Here is an 8,281-nt window from a genome sequence, read left to right on the forward strand (position 1 = left end):
CCGTCTAGAGGAGACGCGCGGGAGGAGATCTGTGGTTTTGTTATCGAATCGGGGGGAGATCTGTCGGCGGGAAGGAGATGCGCCGTTGATGAGAGCTCTATCGCATATTCGATCACTGCGAGAGAGAAAGAGAAAGAAGTGAAAAATTGATTCTCGATTCTTTTCGGTTTTGCCCAAACCAAAACGCTTCCACCATTCCCTTCCCGACACGTATCACCTAAGGACAAAAAAAAAATATGTTAGCCAACGACGATGAATACAACATTATACAATTTTTATTTAGATAAAATCAAATAAAGCCTAACGACTTCCTCTATCATACCCCGATAATGTTGCCCTTATATTTGTCATAACTAATTTGAATTCATAAAACTTTTGTAAACAACTAGCACATATATAAACATACTGCAACAATATTAATTAATAAAATATTCTATTAAAATATAAAAATTTAAATAAAAATAACTTAATTAATATTAAACCTCAAACAAAATACCATATTATTTCATAAAATAATTTTCGCAATGCATATATGATCTATTAGTGCTTTTCGAAGTAAAAATGGCTCTCCTCATTTTTACTTTGTAGATTATGAACTAAAAGTTGTTGAAATCGGGTAATATTGATACTTGTAAATACATCAGATCGGAACAAGAAAGTAAAATAGAAACATAAAATATTGCTAAAAGACTAATTTTTTTCGATTATATTAATACTCGTGAATATATTCGATATGAACAAGAAAGATTTGTACGAAAAGAAATCAAAAACAACAACAACAACCATCTTCAGTTACACAAAAAAAGTTGGACAATATTTGAAAATTTTGAAGGTTCCAAATCAAAATTACCTGACTATTAGTGTTGTTGCAATATTTAAATTTGTGTAATAGTTATGTCTTCATGTAATTTTTTAAAATATTTTTGTTAAGTTTTGTTTTGTATATTATTGTTGTCTAAGTCTAGCTTGAAATATTTTAAATATTATTTTAAATTTTTATTTAATTTTATGTGTAAAATTTAAAAGAGAAAAAGACAAAAATAGCACTAAATCAAGTTTTTGTTCCCAAACTAACACTCAAGGTCAAAAGTCACAAAAATAGCACTTAATGTTTTATCAAAAGTCACAAACTTAGGGTTTAGAGTTAAAGTGTGGGGTTTAGGATATAGGGTTTTGGGTTTAGGGTTTAGAGTTTAGGGTTTAGGGTTTAGATTTTAGGGTTTAGGGTTTAGAGTTTAGGGTTTAGAGTTTAGGGTTTAGAGTTTAGGGTTTAGAGTTTAGGGTTTAGAGTTTAGGGTTTAGAGTTTAGGGTTTAGAGTTTAGGGTTTAGAGTTTAGGGTTTAGAGTTTAGGGTTTAGAGTTTAGGGTTTAGAGTTTAGGGTTTAGAGTTTAGGGTTTAGAGTTTAGGGTTTAGAGTTTAGGGTTTAGAGTTTAGGGTTTAGAGTTTAGGGTTTAGAGTTTAGGGTTTAGAGTTTAGGGACCAATTTAAAATCTGTAGACAAAATTTAAAATATTCATGAGATATAATTTTTTAAGGATTAAAACAATAAACGAAAAAATATTTATGAATTATAAATGTGATGTGTGACTGTACGGACCAAAATGCAAATCAAAATATGAAACTTCAAATATAAAGTTTCATTAATCAAAATTTCAAATTTGAAGTTTTGAAAAAGCAAAAACTTCGTATTTGAAGTTATGGAATGTTTTTTTTTGAGATGCTGTAAATTGGTGCTTCATTTTCATTCTCTCTTCTCTGTCTCTTTCTGATCATGGAGTTAGGTTACGAGTTCGACTCTTTCTCTGTGTTCGCTGCTTCCACAAGTGTACCATCCCATGGAGACATGGAGTATTCCTCAAGCTATCTGGAATACTCTTGAAGCTATCCCTACGCCGCTACTCCTCTCGAATCCTCTCGAATCGTTACCTCCGCTTCCTACGGGGGCGGCTTCGCCTTCTCCGACCAACACGATGCAGACTCTTAATCCTTCGACTCGTCACTTTCACTCCTCACTAGCGACTTACTCCCCGAGTTGACTCGTTTCGATTGTCCCTCGACTCGTCTCTTTCACTCCTCACTCGGGACTTACTCACCGAGTTGATTAAGTTAGAGAAGCTCTTGTCCGACGGAGACGTAGTAGCCACACCGTTTCTCCACTTGCCAGTCCATAGAACATGCATACAACCACCGTGGAGGTCACGAATCCGCCGTTACTCTCTCTCCCTCCACCTCTTCCCGTGGCCACCAAATACGACGTTGACGTGAAACGAAGCACCTTCACGATCTCACCGTCCCTCGTCGTCTTCACACGGTGGTAGCAGACGGAGGAAGATGACGGACAAAATCAGGTCATTGGAGAAACTCATGCCTTCGCTACGTTGGATGCCTCTCGAATCCATCCGTCTACCCAGCCAAACCGGGAGAAACAGGAAATACCAATCTGCTCAAATCTCTGACGAGACAACAGATTCTTCAGGTCATTGTGTATTCTCCAGGTTCACGTCACGTGCTTTACACGCGCGGTGTTGGTGTCCTCTCGTATGAACAGCTTCTTTCCGTAAAGATGATAATATATGGCTGAATCCACCAGAAACCTCTGAAGAATTACAAAACATCTAATGTTTGCTCGTTCTTGCTCTGTTTTCTGTTTCTGCTAAACGATCATAGAAGAAAGCTACATTTGTAGTTTCTAGAGAGAGTTTTGGTGGGTAACTAAGAGTCGAATGTGAAGGAAGTGAAGTGAGTATATATGAACTACATTATGAAAGAGGGGAGAGAGATCATAAATTGAATTAAATTGCAGTTTTTTTTTTTAAATTTGTCCAGCTGTTGTGGATTCAGCCGGTTCTGATTCTGAACCAAAATAATTAAAAAAATCAGTAACCAAACTAGACCGAAACCTGAACCAAGCTCGACAAAAGACTTCATTTTTATGCCTTTTTGTCATCTTATGGCTTTTCTTTTGTTTGAAAATAAAACCAAAGCTAAACAATTAAGATAAAAACTATGTTGAGAAGTGATTCCTTGAGTAAAACCTGCATATGAAAGGAGTGAAGGCAGTGAGAAGAAGAATCAAGAAACGTGAGGGAAGGAAGAAGAAGAAAAATCAAGGTCAAAGTTAACAAGGAAGTTAGTTATGTAACTAGTAGTTAAGGAGTGAGTAGTCAAGTCAAGAGTCAGTTGGTTAGTAAGCTAATTAAGTTCAGAGTTGGTAAGAGAGTAACTAAGAGAGTAGGTAAGAGTTGTTAGAATAGTCAAGCTTTGGAGTGTAAGATTAGTCTAAGATCAGAAGTATGGAATAGGTTTAAGTGACCAAAGAAGTATGGTAAGTGTCAGCAAGAAGTCTAATATAAAGACAGTGTCATTGTTTGTAATGGCAACACTGGAAATGGGCTTACTGAATCTCTGAAGAAAGCCCACATTACAAGCCCACTGCCTAAGGATACACAAGCTCAGACTTTGTCGTCTTCCTCACGTAAAGCAGTCAAAGGACAAAGCCCCTTCTCAGCTCAAATCCGAGACCATCGTACAAGCGTGATAGCTAAGGGCATTACCGTTATGAACAGATTTGGTCCTTTGAATACATGTGCTGTCATGTGCTAATATGGACAAAGAGGATAAGATCTAGCTTGGCTATATAAGTTGTAATGATGTCTATTGAGAGACTAAGTTGAAAACGTAATAAAACAGTAAAGTTTATTCTTCATCAAGCTCTTGAATCTTTGTTCTTCATGGTATCAGAGCATGGAAGATTCTGACATCTTCTCTGCGCCGACGCTGAGCATAGCTCAGTGTGTGACATTGAAACTCTCTTCAACAAACTACCTCTTATGGAAAACCCAGTTTGAATCGTTCCTCTCCAGTCAGACTTTACTTGGCTTCGTGACTGGTGCTGCAACCCGACCTCAACCAACCGTCTCTGTTCGTCAAGAAGAAGTAACCACCGAACAAGCAAATCCGGAGTTCACAAAATGGCTTCGGAAAGACCAACTGGTGATGGCGTGGTTGTTTGGCTCCCTTACTGAAGAAGCTGTGCGCTCAGTCTACGGTCTGCAGTCTGCTCAGGAAGTCTGGCTGTCTCTTGCCAAGAAGTACAATCGGGTCTCAGCCACACGGAAACTAGATCTCCAACGGAAGTTACAAGGTATGGCTAAGGATCAAAAGTCCATGACTGAGTATCTGAATGATGTTAAGGGTGTTTGTGATCAGTTAGACTCAATAGGATGTCCGGTTAGTGAACATGAAAAGATCTATGGAGCTTTAGGTGGCTTAGGCAAAGATTATGAATCAATTTGTACGGTCATTGAACACTCCATGGATTCTGTTCCTGAAATGACATTTGAGGATGCTGTGTTCAAGTTGGTGAACTTTGATGATAAGCTGAAGATCTACAATCAACAGAATGAAGTTAATCCTCATCTTGCTTTCTACTCTGGAAGAGGGGCATCTAACAGTAGAGGTCGAGGACACTTCAGTAACAGAGGTAGCTTTAGAGGTCGATCCAACAACTCCTACTCGACTCGCGGACGTGGCTTCCATCAGCAGTTCTCAGGCCAAAGAGGTTCTGGTTCAGGCTCTACTTGACCCACTTGTCAAATCTGCAACAAATATGGACATTCTGCTGCACGTTGCTATAAGAGATTTGATCAGGAATTTCAGATACCTGACTCGGTTCACAGTGCTATGACCACAATGAGGCTACCAGGTCAAGAGCAGTACAATGGGAATGAGTGGTATCCAGACTCAGCAGCTACGGCTCACATCACCAACAACGCTGCTCAGCTTACATCTTCAGAACCGTACATGGGAAATGATCAAGTGATGGTAGGAAATGGGGACTTTCTGCCTATAACACACATTGGTTCTATTCCTCTTCACACTCCTCAAGGTATACTTCCTCTGGCTGATGTTCTAGTCTGTCCCGAGATTACAAAATCATTGCTATCAGTTTCCAAATTTATTGCGGACTACCCTTGTGAGGTCACTTTTGACTTTGATTCTGTCTTTGTTAAGGACAAGACAACAAAACAGGTGATCACACAAGGAAGCAGACATAAGGACTTGTATATGCTGAAGGATGCACGTTTTCAAGCTTTCTACTCCAAAAGACAGAGAGCCACAAGTGTTGGGATTTGGCATAAGCGGCTAGGCCATCCTCACAAGGACATTCTTCAGTTTCTTGCCAGCAGTAGTTCTATCGTTTTGAATAAAGACAGCACACCCTTGTTATGTGATGCTTGTCAAGTAGGGAAGAGTTGCAGATTACCTTTTATTGCTTCAGACAGTGTTTCAACCAAACCTTTAGAGAAGATTCATTGTGATGTTTGGGGCCCCAGTCCAATTGTTTCTTCTCAGGGATTTAAATATTATGTGATCTTTGTTGATGATTTCTCGAGATTCACCTGGTTCTATCCATTGAAGTTTAAGTCTGACTTCTTCTCTGTGTTCAAAATCCTTCAAAGCTTGGTTGAAACACAACTACAACAGAGGATCTTGCAGTTTCAATGCGACGGTGGTGGTGAGTTTGTGAGTTCGGCTTTCTTGTCTCACTTAGCAGAACGTGGAATCAAACAGCTTATGTCATGCCCTCATACGCCTCAACAAAATGGGGTATCAGAAAGGAAACATAGACACATTACAGAATTAGGAACCACCCTAATGTTCTGTAGTAAAGTTCCTCAGCAGTTGTGGGTCGAAGCTTTCTTCACAGCAAATTTTCTTGGAAACCTTCTGCCGTCTTCTGTGTTAAATGATCGTCTGAGTCCCTATGAAGCTCTACATGGCAAAGCTCCTGATTACACTTCTCTGAGAGCTTTTGGATGTAAGTGCTTCCCTTATCTCAGACCCTACATGAAGAACAAATTGGACCCCAAGTCCTTAGTCTCTGTGTTCCTTGGTTACAATGAGAAGTACAAAGGGTACAGATGTTTTTACCCTCCTACTGGCAAGGTGTACATCAGTCGACATGTACTGTTTGATGAATCACAATACCCTTTTGCTGACATATACATCCATCTCCACAAGCCCAATGAATCAGTTCTGCTTCAAGCTTGGAGATTGGTAAATCTGCGACCTCCCTCTGATGATTCTGTTCGTGATCACGGGACTGAAGACCTTCCTGCACTAAAGCGTGTTGTTCAACCTCCAGTTCCTGAGTCCCCAGTAGATGACTTACTTTATCAGTCTCATGGAAGTGCATCAAGCTCATCGTCTTCAGATGATTCAGTTGAGCAAGACAATAACGATGGAGACGATGACGTTTTGGCAGAAGATCAACCTGAGAATGCGGTCTCAGTTCATCCAATGACCACACGAGCGAGGGCAGGAATAGTTAAACCAAACCTAAGATATGCTCTACTTACAGTGAAAGAAGGTTATCCAGAGCCAAGAAGTGTAAAGGCTGCTCTGAATGATGCTGGATGGAAAGATGCAATGGGAGTTGAGATAGATCATATGGTTGAAACAAAAATGTTTGTTCTTGTTCCACCAGCACCGGATCAGGATCCACTGGGTTGCAGATGGGTCTATAAAACGAAACTAAATGCTGATGGTACTGTGCGGACCTTGAGAGCTCGACTTGTTGTGAAAGGAAATGAGCAAGAGGAAGGTGTGGACTACATCAAAACTTTCAGTCCAGTCGTTAGAACTGCAACAATAAGAACAGGTCTACATGTGGCGGTTACAAAGAAGTGGAAGATTCGCCAACTAGATGTCCAGAATGCCTTCTTGCATGGAGACTTGAAAGAAACTGTGTACATGGTACAACCACCTGGCTTTGTTGATGAAAGGAATCATGATTATGTGTGGAAGCTAGAGAAAGCCATTTATGGGCTCAAGCAAGCACCACGAGCTTGGTTTGACAAGTTCAGCACCTTCCTTCTTGACTTTGGCTTCACATGTAGCTTCCCGAATCCATCCTTATTCATCTACCATCACGGCTCCTCGGTCATCTACCTGCTACTATATGTCGATGACATGATATTAACTGGCAATGATGATGCACTTGTTCAGAAACTACTTGAAGAGCTTAACACTGAGTTCCGTATGAAGGATATGGGAGAGATACATTATTTCTTGGGAATTCAGGTTCAGAGAACAGAGGAAGGGATGTTTCTAAGTCAAGAAAAATATGCAACATAACTTCTCATCACCGCAGGGATGAAGGACTGTGCACCAATGCCAACGCCCCTGCATTTGAAGGTGGATAATTTGAGAGGACAAGATGAGTTGTTCTCTGAACCATCTTATTTTCGAAGTCTGGCCGGGAAACTGCAATATCTCACCCTCACCAGACCAGACCTGCAATTTGCTATCAACTTCATATGTCAGAAGATGCACCTGCCGAGTGTGTCTGATTTCAGTCTTCTCAAGAGAATTCTAAGGTATGTGAAGGGAACGTTGAATCACGGGATCAGTATTCTTGCCAACACACACTCTACATTGGTCTGCTATAGTGACAGTGATTGGGCTGGTTGCAAGGATACAAGGAGATCAACAGGTGGTTTATGTACACTACTTGGATCAAATGTGATTTCCTGGTCAGCCAAGAGGCATGAAACAGTCTCAAAATCTTCAACTGAAGCTGAGTACAGAACAATGTCTTTGGCTGCTTCAGAGGTTGCTTGGATGCAGAATCTGTTACAAGTGATGGGGCTGGAACAGAAGGTCACTCCTTTGATGTTGTGCGACAATTTATCTGCAGTGTGTCTTGCTGCTAACCCCATGTTCCACAAGAGAACAAAACACTTTGACATAGATTATCACTATGTTAGAGAGAGGGTGGCGATGAAGAAATTGGAGGTTAAACACATTCCGGCTTCTTTACAGTTAGCTGACGTGTTTACTAAGTCATTGCCTCAAGCTCCATACTACAAGCTGCGTGCCAAACTCGGTGTCTCACTGCCTTCGCCACTGAGTTTGAGAGGGGGTAATGGCAACACTGGAAATGGGCTTACTGAATCTCTGAAGGAAGCCCACATTACAAACCCACTGCCTAAGGATACACAAGCTCAGACTTTGTCGTCTTCCTCACGTAAAGCAGTCAAAGGACAAAGCCCCTGCTCGGCTCAAATCCGAGACCATCGTACAAGCGTGACAGCTAAGGGCATTACCGTTATGAACAGATTTGGTCTTTTGAATACATGTGCTGTCATGTGCTAATATGGACAAAGAGGATAAGATCTAGCTTGGCTATATAAGTTGTAATGATGTCTATTGAGAGACTAAGTTGAAAACGTAATAAAACAGTAAAGTTTCTTCTTCATCAAGCTCTTGAAGCTT

General features: G+C 40.4%; 1 pseudogene; it reads left to right on the forward strand.

Moving 5' to 3' along the window:
* The first annotated feature begins 1,836 nt into the window (after positions 1 to 1,836).
* Positions 1,837 to 2,582, forward strand: LOC106337718 (annotated as a pseudogene).
* Positions 2,583 to 8,281: the final 5,699 nt, after the last annotated feature.

The sequence above is a fragment of the Brassica oleracea genome, chromosome C1 (assembly GCF_000695525.1).
Source record: "Brassica oleracea var. oleracea cultivar TO1000 chromosome C1, BOL, whole genome shotgun sequence".
NCBI classification, from domain to species: Eukaryota; Viridiplantae; Streptophyta; class Magnoliopsida; order Brassicales; family Brassicaceae; genus Brassica; species Brassica oleracea.